General features: G+C 60.2%; 1 pseudogene; it reads left to right on the plus strand.

Annotated features, from left to right (window-relative positions):
- The first annotated feature begins 387 nt into the window (after positions 1-387).
- On the plus strand, positions 388-10,364 carry LOC142437478 (cytosolic phospholipase A2 beta-like; annotated as a pseudogene).
- The last annotated feature ends 671 nt before the right edge of the window (positions 10,365-11,035 follow it).

The raw sequence follows: 11,035 nt of genomic DNA on the forward strand, positions 1-11,035 counted from the left end.
CTTGCCCTACCTCTGGCGGCTGCCCAGACCTGTGGCCCCTCCAAGCCATGCCATCCTGTCCTGCTCACACGGGTGGTTGGTGAGCTGTCCTGGAAGCAGGACCAGGCTGGGCAGGCCCAGGTGGTGTCTGCTGGGGGCAGTGGGTTTTCCAGGAACCCAGCAGTGGTGGGGGACCTTGAGCCCATGGGAGGGTGTCAGTAGCCCCAGTATAGGCTGAGGTGCCTCATTTCTTGGGCAGGGTGTGGGGCTTGGGCGGAGCGGAAGATGCAGGTGGGAGGGGCTAGGGAGGCCAGTTGGGACATACTTGGATTTTGGCTTAAAACCCCACAGTCCTCGGCCCAGTGGCTACTGCTGCCTTTGCTCACCCCGCCTGGGACCCCCAGCCTCATGGCTCTGGTAAGACTGGCGTGGCACTGGAGCCCACTCTGACCCTTGCTGCCCACCTGAGTCCTAGCTAATGCTTTCTCTGGAGGGCTGTGGCCGCGGTGGTCTTCAGGTGTAGGGGGCGTGTTTGCCAGCTTTGGGTAGGGGCATGGCTGGGCTGCGGATCCACAGAGCTTCTAGGCAGGGAGAGGCTCCTGGCTGCTCCCCTGCTCCCTCTGAGTCAGTTGCCTGGGCTGTCGGGGCCTGAGACTGATGAGATGGGTGACTTTCCCGGGTTCTTCCTCTGCCAGGAACCCCTGGGTGCATGCAGCTGGGACTTCCAACCGCAGCAGGGAGGCCAGTGAAAGGGTGTGCTGACACACGCTCCCTGGCCCCAGCGCACCTGGCAGGGCTTCAGCCCAGAGCCCGGGGTGGTTTGGGATGGAGTCCTGGGGTCCTTTGTTTCTCTGCCCTCGGAGAACCTGGAGGGCGCAGGGCTTGGCGCCCATGGGCTGCCTGGCCTGGTAACCTCCCACCTGCCCCAGCACAGAGGTGGCTTCCAGAACTGCCTCCTGACCAGGGGTGGGATGCACAGGGAGTATCGAGTGAGCAAGCAGGAGCTTAGTCCTAGCAGGCCGCTCCCTCCATGCCCTTCTGTATGCCCACCCAGAGCTTTGTAAGCGAGGGCATGGGCTGGGGCAGACAGGTGGCAAGATGGGAGCCTGCTGGTTCCAGGAGAGGGAAGCGGAGAGCACAGCGATTCTGCCTCTGGGTCTCCGGCCAGTTGCTGGGTCACCTCTCCATGCCTCCGCCTCCTCGTGAGGCAGCGTAGTAGTCGGCTGAGTTAATGTATGGATAGCCCTTGGGACAGACCTGTCATGTGGCATTGTGCAAGTTCCTATGGACGTGCCCTGTCTCTTCTAGACTCGGGGTTCTGAGTGGCCTTGGCCCTGTTGGTGCAGGGTGAGCCCTCACAGGTGCCCCAACCTCCCTTCCATCGCCTGCGGCCTTTGGTCATGTCATCCCACAGCAAGCTTGTCCCCTCCCCGCTGCTCTGCAGGCCAAGTTGCCCGGGACCTGCCTGCTCACCATTCGTGTGCTGCAGGCCCACAGCCTGCCTGCCAGGAACGTGGGTGAGTTGACCGAGAGAGGAGAAGGGAACTGAGGTTGCAATTGGAGCAGGGCAGGGACGGTGGGAGGTGGCAGGAGGGCTGGGCCTGCGAGTTCCTGGGAGGAGGGGCTGCAAAGAGTGACGGGCAAGGGCTGGTGATGGAGGGTGGGGCTTGGTGCGTCCCCAGGGATCCCTCTGGTGGTGAACTCTGCGTGGCTTGGGGGAGAATTGGCCCTCATTTCTTCTCCTCCAAGTGACCCACCCTGACTTCTATGTGACCCTGTGGCTGCCCACGGCCTGCAACCACCGGCTCCAGACGCGCACGGTCAACAACTGCAGAAACCCTGTCTGGAACCAGAGCTTCCACTTCCGGGTGCACAGCCAGATCAAGGTGGGCCTGCCTCAGCCCAGCCCTGCGTACCCCCAGCGCCACCCCCACCCCACCCCCCACCCCATGGCCCTGTCCCGCTGCTCCCCTTCCAGAACATGGTGGAGCTGAAAGTCTTTGACCAGGACCTGCTGACCAGCGACGACCCCGTGCTGTCAGTGCTGTTTGACGTGGGCACTCTGCTGCCTGGGGAGTTCCGGCGCCAGAGCTTCTTGCTGAGCCTGCAGGCAAGACTCCACATGGGTGGCCACCCTCGGTACCACCAACGGGATGCTTCTTAAATGCCCCTCTTCAAAGAACTTGTTTACAGACCATGAGGTCAGGTTTCCCTGGTGCCCGAGGCCCTTGTCAACCAGGACCTGCTTCCCGAGGAGCGGCCCCCTCCTCGGGCCCACATTATGGACAGCAGCCCTCCCCGCATTGGCACCCCTGGCTGGCATCTGGGTTGGAATCTGCACATACCCACACTGACACACACACTCACATTCACACCCACACGCAGCCTCACACACATACACAGGTACACTCACACGCAAGCACATGCACTCAACCACTGTCACACTCACACATGCACAGCTATGTGGATACACATGCACACACACTCACATGTGCACACAACCACTCACATGCATGCCCACATACATGCACACGTCTTACCTTTATAACTTGCTTTTTCAGGGTGGGGAGCGGTTTGACTTCAAATTCCGCCTGCGGAGTGTGTGAGTTGGGGGTTGCGGGGGTCAGGGGAGTTGGGGGTTGCGAGGTAGGGAGAGGGGCTCTGGGTCAAATCTGTCCCTTCTGGAAGGAGAGAGCCTCATGCGCTCAGGGCTGGTGTCCTTCCCCGCGGACTTTCTGTGGTTGGAAGGACTGCCTAGGCTTCCTTGGGGGCAAGAACCTGACCCCTGCTCATGGCTTTTCCCAGGACAGACTGTGCGGAGCAGCTCACCGGCAACGGTGTCCTAGTGGTGAGTCAGATCATTGTAGTGATTGATTCAGGATCATAGTAGTGATTCGGGATCATAGTGGTGATTTGGGATGGTAATGGTGACTTAGGATCATGGTACTAATTCGGGATCATGGTAGTGATTCGGGATCATAGTAGTGCTGTGTGATCAGAGTAGTGATTTGGGATCATAGTAGTGATTTGGGATCATAGTAGTGCTTTGGGGTCATAGTAGTGCTTTGTGATCATAGTAGTGCTTTGTGATCATAGTAGTGATTTGGGATCATAGTAGTGCTTTGTGATCATAGTAGTGCTTTGGGATCATAGTAGTGATTTGTGATCATAGTAGTGCTTTATGATCATAGTAGTGCTTTGTTATCATAGTAGTGCTTTGGGATCATAGTAGTGCTTTGTGATCATAGTAGTGCTTTGTGATCATAGTAGTGATTTGGCATCATAGTAGTGATTTGGGATCACAGTAGTGATTTGGGATCATAGTAGTGCTTTGGGATTGTAGTGGTGAGTGACACACCCTCCCTCAGGCCATCTGCTCACCTGCCCTCCTGGCTGCAAGTCTGTCTGGACCAGGAAAGAGCAAAGTGGGAGGGGCTATGATTTCCAGAGGACATGGGACTGAGGAGCAGGAACCGCGGGCTGCAGGGGAAAGGGTAGTGGTGAGGTATCCTTGCGTGGGAGGGGCGGCATATGAATCTTCTCTTCCCAACACAGGCCCGTGAGCTTTCCCGCTTGCATGTGCGGCTGGAGGAGGCCGGGGACCAGAAGGGTGAGTCTCCCAGGTCACCAGGACAGGCCTGGCCCTCAGCCTATGTCTTCCCCCTTCCTCAGCTGCCCATCCTGGAAGAAGCTGCCAGCCACCTTTAGCCTCCGAAGGCTAGGGGCTGGGGGTGAAACTGCCCGGGCTTACAAAGACCTGGTCTTTTCCCATGACCCTGCTCCGAGGGGGCTGGGCTGGGGGTAACTCCTCCCAGCCTCTGCCAGCCACAGGGGCGGGAGACACCTCACGGGCAGGGAACCCCCTCCCACCCCTACCTCGGTTCCTTTCTCCAGAGTCAAAGGGAAAACTTCAGCTTGTGGTCCCCGGGTCCTACGAGGGATCTCAGGAGGCCACCGTAGGCAGCGACTCCTTCCGTTTCCACTTCCCCACCTGCTGGGAGCAGGAGCTGAGTATCCACCTGCAGGTAGGGTGCCCCCCCCACTGACCCCCTGGAATTCAGGCCCACAGGGGCAGGTGGTACCGCTGCTCTGAGACTCGGGTAAGTGTACAGTTTTGGTCCCCTTGCAGAACGCCCCCCAGGAGCAACTGTGGTGCCGCTCAGGGCCCTGCCATCAGACCAGCTCGTGAGGCTGGTCTTCCCTACGTCCCAGGTACTCTTCACTCAGAGGAAGAGACCTCATGTGGGGGTGGACAGGGCCTCAGGCCAGTGCGGGGGTGGGGGCAGGGGGTGACTCCTTCTCTCCCTTTTCTTTTGGGCCAAGCCCCTGGGCTGGGCTGTGGGGGTGCATCCCTGTGGAGATGACTGGGGCATCCCAGGGCCGAAGTTGGGGTGGAGGTGCCAGCCTTTCTGAGTGGTGTTTTGCTGGTTTGCAGGAGCCTCTGATGAAGGTGGAGCTGAGAAAAGAAGACAGGTGAGAGGCTGGGCTGGGGGACAGCAGCCGGGGGAGGGAGGGCGCTACGTGCAGCTGGGTGGCCTGGAGGACCGGAAGCAAGCGGGTGGCTGCAGCAGGGAGCTCCCAGTCTTGGGAAGGTGCTCAGAGCAGAGAGGGTCCTTCCTCAGCCTTGTAGTCTGCGTGTGGCCTCACTGGGTGGGAGAGAGGTGGGGGCTGAGGAGAGTAACACGCCTGGTTTGAGGAGCACAAAGACCAGAAGGAAGCGACCTTTTTGGTGGAAGCAACGTGGCTGGGCCTTCAAGAACTTTTGCTGGCCCTCAGTGTCTAGGAGCATAAGCAGCCCCAACTTAAAGGCCTTTGTTCCTTCTCAGCCCCCGTGCCCCCTCCCCAGTGTAGCCCTGGTCCAGCGTTTCAGGGGAGGGAGAAGCTGAGACTCAGGGCCACCTTTGGCCTCAGGGACACCCTCATCTGCCGGCTGGCCTTGCTGTCATGCCGGGCGTGTTGGTGTGGCTCTGGGCCCACCATCCCCCCCTCACTCTCCAAGCTTCAGCACGCAGGCTGAAGGGAGAGAAGAGATGGACGTGGATCTTGCAGGGAGATGGGCCCAGTGTCCTCTTTTCTGACGAGGATGAGCACTGCCTCACTGTCCGACCATCCCCCCACCCCACCCCCAGACCAGGGGAGCTGGCCGTGCGCCTGGGCTTCGAGCTGTGTGCTGAGGAGCAGGCCTGCCTGAGCAGGAGGAAGCAGGTGGTGGCCAAGGCCTTGCAGCAGGCCCTGCAGCTGGAGGGAGACCTGCAGGAGGATGAGGTCTGTCGGGCTGGGCAGGAGTGTGGGGGTCTCAGGCCGAGTGTTAAGCTGAGTGGGCCTCCACACTTCCATTGCCCGACCAGGGTTGGTTGTAAGGCGGACTTGTGTTTGCCTCTCGTCTGCCCACCTACCCCCCTTGTACTTCCCGGAGCTTTCTTGATGTTATCTTGGGCCCGATGCGGCTGAGCAGTGTCAGAACCACGGGCCCCACCAGGGGTAGCTACCCTTCTCTGGGCGTTGGCCCTTGCCCTGGAGCTGATTTTAAGACTGGGCCTCTCAGACAACTCGGTGGACATCTGGCCAGGCCTCTCTGCTGGTTGGGCTGGCTCCTAAGGAAATGAGCTCCTTGCAAGGAGAGAGGGACGCTGATTTGGGGGTTTTGAGGTGAGCCTGTGTCTTTTAAGAAGTGACCGCCGTACTCCCCAGGCTGGGGATGGGGAGATAAGGCCTGTGGCCTGTACGCTCCCTGGAGTTTTCAAAACCCGAAAGGACCCACCCTGCTGAAGGAGGTTATCCTGACATGACTCTCCTCAGCTGCTCTCACTCAGACCCACTCCATGGGTCCCCACCAGACTCTGACCTACGCTAACTTGGTGGTGGGGCCAGGGGCAGGGGACTGAGTGGCCACTTGACTTGCTGTGTTCTCCTCCTGTGGTTTTTACTGCCCGGCGCACCCTGACCTCCCCTCCACCAACTGGAAGTCCCCGCAGGGCCTCCCTTGAGCCCAGCTGTACTCTGCCCTTCCAGGTCCCAGTGGTGGCAATCATGGCTACTGGTGGAGGGGTCCGGGCAATGACTTCCCTGTATGGGCAGCTGACCGGCCTCAGGGAGCTGGGCCTCTTGGACTGCGTCTTCTACATCACAGGGGCCTCGGGCTCCACTTGGTGAGCAGGCTGAGTGTGGATCTGGGGGTGAGTGGGCAGAGGCAGGGGTGCCTGTGGTAAGGCTTCTCCAGTGCCCCCTTGGCCTCCCTGACTAGATTGGAAGGTCTGCGAGGAGCCAGGTGGCAGGTGCGATATGCCCAAGGTGCCCTATGGGTTTCGGCTGTCTCCATGGAGCTGGAAGGCACCCGCGGGCTGCTGCCCTGGGAGAGAAGGTCCGAAGGGGTGTGAGGTCTCGGGGGACTCTTAGAGGAACCTGTCTGCCCCCGACCTCTGGCTTTGCCTAGGACCTTAGAAAACCTCTACAAGGATCCAGAGTGGTCGCAGAAGGACCTGGGGGCGCCACCGTACTGCTGAAGACGCAGGTGACCAAGAACAAGCTGGGCGTGTTGGCTCCCAGCCAGCTGCAATTGTACTACCAGGAGCTGGAGGAGCGCGCTCGCCTGGGACACCCGGCCGGCTTCACCAACCTCTGGGACCTCATCAATGAGGCCATGCGACATGATGGGGTACAGAAGGGCGGGCCACGGGGACGGGCCTGGACCTGGAGGCAGCCCTGCTGGGTAGCAGGGCGAGGGGAGATCTCCAGAGACCAGGAAGTAATGGGTTTATACGGAGGTATCTCCCTACAGCCTGATGTCCACAAGCTCTCGGAGCAGCGACAGGCTCTGAGGCACGGCCAGAAACCTCTCCCCATGTACTATGCCCTCAACACTAAGGGGCACGGCCTGTCCACCTTTGAATTTGGAGGCATTTTGAGGCAGCTGGTTGAGGCCCCGGGCGGCCAGGGGTCGGGGAAGGGGTGGTTGGGATGGTGTGGGGAGGCAGTTTTTCATGCCCTTCTCCTTACACTCTGGTCCGGGACCCGAGTGAATCCAGACACCCATGACTCAAGAGTCACTTGGACTGGAGGGGAGTCGCCCCGTCCTTTGTGGCTGCCCTGTGTGGGTTCGGGTGGGCAGGAGGGTGGTGGCCAACAGCGGTCCCTTCCCACCGCAGAGTGGTGTGATTTCTCCCCCTACGAGCTCGGTTTCTCCAAGTAAGGTGCCTTCATCCCCTCCGAGCTCTTCGGCTCCGAGTTCTTCATGGGGCGGCTGGTGAAGAGGATGCCTGAGTCCCGCATCTGCTTCCTGGAAGGTGAGGGGGTCTTGGAGAGAGAATGGGGGAGGGGAGGATGTTTCTGGGGGAGCCCCATCACTGAGGCGGGCAGCAGGGAAGGGTCAGGCTGTGACAGGAATGGGGGCTCTCGTCCCCTTGTGTCTGCGCTCCCAGGTATCTGGACCAACCTATATGCAGCCAGCCTCCAAGACAGCTTATACTGGTCCTCGGAGTCCAGTCCATTCTGGGATCGCTGGGCTCAGACCCTGACCAGCTTGGGTAGGTGCCCAGGCTCCGGGGCTGGTGCTGGGGGTGGGCATGTGACTCCCAGCTCTGTGTGTGTGTGGTGGTGGGGGCACTGGTCTCAGCTCTTTCCCTCTCCGGGGTCACTGCCCTCAGACTGGGCTAGCACCCACGCCCCACTCCCTGGCTGTGCAGACAAGGAGCAGGTCCCAGTGCTGAAGATGGAAGTGCCACCCAGCCTGGCTGGGAGGATCAGGGAGTTGTTCTCTGGCCTCCTGACGTGGCGCCCGCTTGCCCAGGCCACCCACAACTTTCTGTGTGGTCTCCAGTTCCACAAAGACTATTTCCAGCACCCTCACTTCTCCTCCTGGAAAGGTAGCTTCTCCCACCGGGGCCCAGCCCCCTGATGTCTTCCCAGAGCTGTGGGCCTTGGCTCCAGGCCCCTCCTGGGCCCCTCACCCCACCCCTTGGCTCCAGGCCTTCCATGTGTGGCCCCACGGGATGTGGGAAGTAGAGTTTCCTGCCTTCTCCTTCAGCTGGGGCTGGAGGTTGCTTCAGGGCTGGGGCCAGGTGGGTGGGGCCTGAGGGCGGAGTCTTTTTCCAGGAGCAGCCAGTGACTGCCACTGACCAGGGGAGCAAGCGTGGTGTCCTCAGCACCCGTGCTCAAGGCTGCCCTCCCACCCCGCCCACCTCTCTAGACACCAAACTGGATGGACTCCCTAACCAGCTGACCCCTGGGGAGCCCCGCCTGTGCCTGCTGGACGTGGGCTACTTTGTCAACACCAGCTGCCCGCCCCTCCTGCAGCCCACCCAGGACGTGGACCTCATCCTGTCGCTGGACTACAACTTAAATGCCGCCTTTCAGGTGGGGGAGCTGATGAGTGGCACCCGAGGATGCTAGGGCGGCTTCACAGTGTGTGCCTTGCTGGCTTCCTCCCAACCCTACGAGACTGGGACCCACATGCTATGTGCTGAGCTGTGCAGAGAAACAAAAGCAGCAACACTCCTCTGTGTAGAAAGAAAGAGCTTTAGATCAAGAAGTCATTTTAGATCAGCAAGGCATCCCAGCCCATTGTGATTCAAGACCATGCTAGTCAGAACCTTCCTCAGCCTCTGTGTAGCTGCAGGCAGATAATGCCCAGGCTGGCGTGAACACGGCCGAGTCAGCGGCTCTCCAGGCTGGTGGCCCCATGGGGCCGTCCCTGGAGACAGAATCCCAGCGAGGAGGAAGAGGCTCATAGCATCTCCCCTTCCTTCCAAGGAGGGATCACCAGGCTTCCACCTGAGTGACAGGTGGGACTCCAGCCCTGCACTTTCACGCAGGTCCAAGTGGACATAATATCTAACCACCACACCATGTCAAAAGAACCAAACCAGGATCCCCACCATGGAGTCCATGCTGACTCACCGGGGCCCCCTTGGTGTGTTTCCGAGATCGAACTGCTTACGGGAGTAAAAATGCCCACGGAGCAGTTTGTCACAGGAAACCAGCCTCTAACAACCAATGGGTCAGTAGGCACAATTGTATGGCGATAAAATAGTAAAGGTCTAGTAAAGTCATAGAGGCTAGGAGAGATAGGGGAGCGAGAGTACAATAAAGGAGTCAGGCACGTTTTATGATAGCATGCTCACCTCAGCTCCTCTTGATGGACCACGTGGAAGTGGGGGAAGAGAGAGCATCTGTATTATCTTGGGGTAGTTACAGGTAGCCTTAAGACATGCATATTCAGTAGTTACATACGCCACAAGGTGGGTGGGATCGACAGTAACGCTGAGCTCACAAATGAGGAAGCCTAACAGCTGCATTGGGGGAAGCTGAGAGGGGGGCTGGGCGACACCGGAAGAGAGAGCCAGAGGATGTCTGCCTCTGTAGGAAGATCAGACCAGCCATGTGCTCACTTGAAGGCAGCATGGCTGTTAAGGGAGAGTCTGTGGCTACCAACGTGGAGGCACAAGTTCAGGAACGTGGTGCTCGGCCCTCTCTCCATGGAGCAGCGGGTGGTTTCCCAGTGCTGACCCTGCAGAACCTCGCCCAGCACATAACTGCTTCACCACCAGCACTCCCTGTGAAAAGAACTGAGGTTTCATTCACGCTCCTTCAGGGGGCTTTCTCCGCAATGGGGAGAGGATGTGATGGTGAATCTGGTTGGCTGCACCTGCACCCCGGCTGGTTGCAGGCCATCAACACCCCAGCGTTTAGTTTCTGTGTTAATTTAGTGAGAGGTGTGTGCCCTTCATGGCTGGCCTCAGCGATGGCTACAGTCCGTTTGGTGGAGCTCTGAGGGGCTGCGGCACGGCTGTCCACTCCGACTGATGCTTGGTCCTATGTGACGTCAGTGTCCAGGACCAAGGGAGCCCGAGGCTAGCCCTCTCCTGCCCTCTGTGCCCCTGCAGCAGCTGCAGCTGGTGGGCCGCATGTGCCAAGAGCAGGGCATCCCGTTCCTGCCCATCTCTCCCAGCCTCGATGAGGAGCGCCAGCCTCGGGAGTGCCACAAGTTCTCCGACCCCGGACGGCCTGAGGCCCCAGTCATTCTGCACTTCCCCCTGGTCAACGACTCCTTCCGGAACCACTCGGCCCCTGGTGAGCCAGCTTGCCGCCACCCCCTTCCTGGTGTCCCAGCCTCCCCGACCCAGCAGACCCGCCCTCCACCCCAGCACCCTGCCCCTCCATGCCCACGATGTGCTCTCTGCACAGGGGTCCCTAGGACACCCGAGGAGCAGGAGGCCGGCCGGGTGAACCTGTCTCCGTCTGACTCCCCCTACCACTACTTGAAAGTGATCTATAGCCAGGAGGACTTGGACAAGCTTCTGGGCCTGGCCCACTACAACATCTGCAACAACCAGGAGCCGCTGCCGGCTGCCCTGCGCGAGGCCGTGCGGAGGAGGAGGCAGCGCTGACAGCCCGTCCCGAGTGACGCCATGGAGGGACAGCGCTGCAGCTCTGCCCGGCCATGCCTCAGCCTCAGAGAGCCATCACCCAGTGTTCTGGGGCCTCGGAGGGCCTGGTTGGCCCCAGCGGCACCCTTCCTAGCCTTGGGTGTATGCCCTGGTACCCCAGACGGGGCAGGAGCTGCCAGCACCTCACAGAGGGCCATCTGCACTGTGAACCGAAGCTGTGACTGCGGCCTTGCCACAGCTCAGCAGCTGCTCTGGTCCTCGGCCCTGGGCCCCTGGAGCAGGCCACAGTGGGCCTCTTCTCCAAGCACCGGGAGAGGTGGGGTGCAGAGGTGCTGTGGCAGCCGGGGTGCAAATGGGGTGGGGTTGGGGTTTGGGGTGGCTGGGCCCGGTGTAGAGTGCTGGCACTGGGGGGAGGGTCCCAGGCTCCCCCGCCCTGCTGCTCTCAATGCTGTACGCAGGGACTCGGGGGCTGCACACATTACAGGACTCGTCCCACCAACGGTCTGGGGATGTCATTGCTGCTACGAATGGGGAGACCTTTGGTACCACCATCAAAGACCAGTTTAGGAAACAAGACAAGGACACATCTCCCTGGCCCCGCAAAGAGTTGCCAGCCTCTTGGTGCTGTGCCACCCTTTCTCAGCAGGAAGCCCCGTAGGAGGTGTCTGCTT

The sequence above is a fragment of the Tenrec ecaudatus genome, chromosome 1 (assembly GCF_050624435.1).
Source record: "Tenrec ecaudatus isolate mTenEca1 chromosome 1, mTenEca1.hap1, whole genome shotgun sequence".
In the NCBI taxonomy this organism is placed as follows: Eukaryota; Metazoa; Chordata; class Mammalia; order Afrosoricida; family Tenrecidae; genus Tenrec; species Tenrec ecaudatus.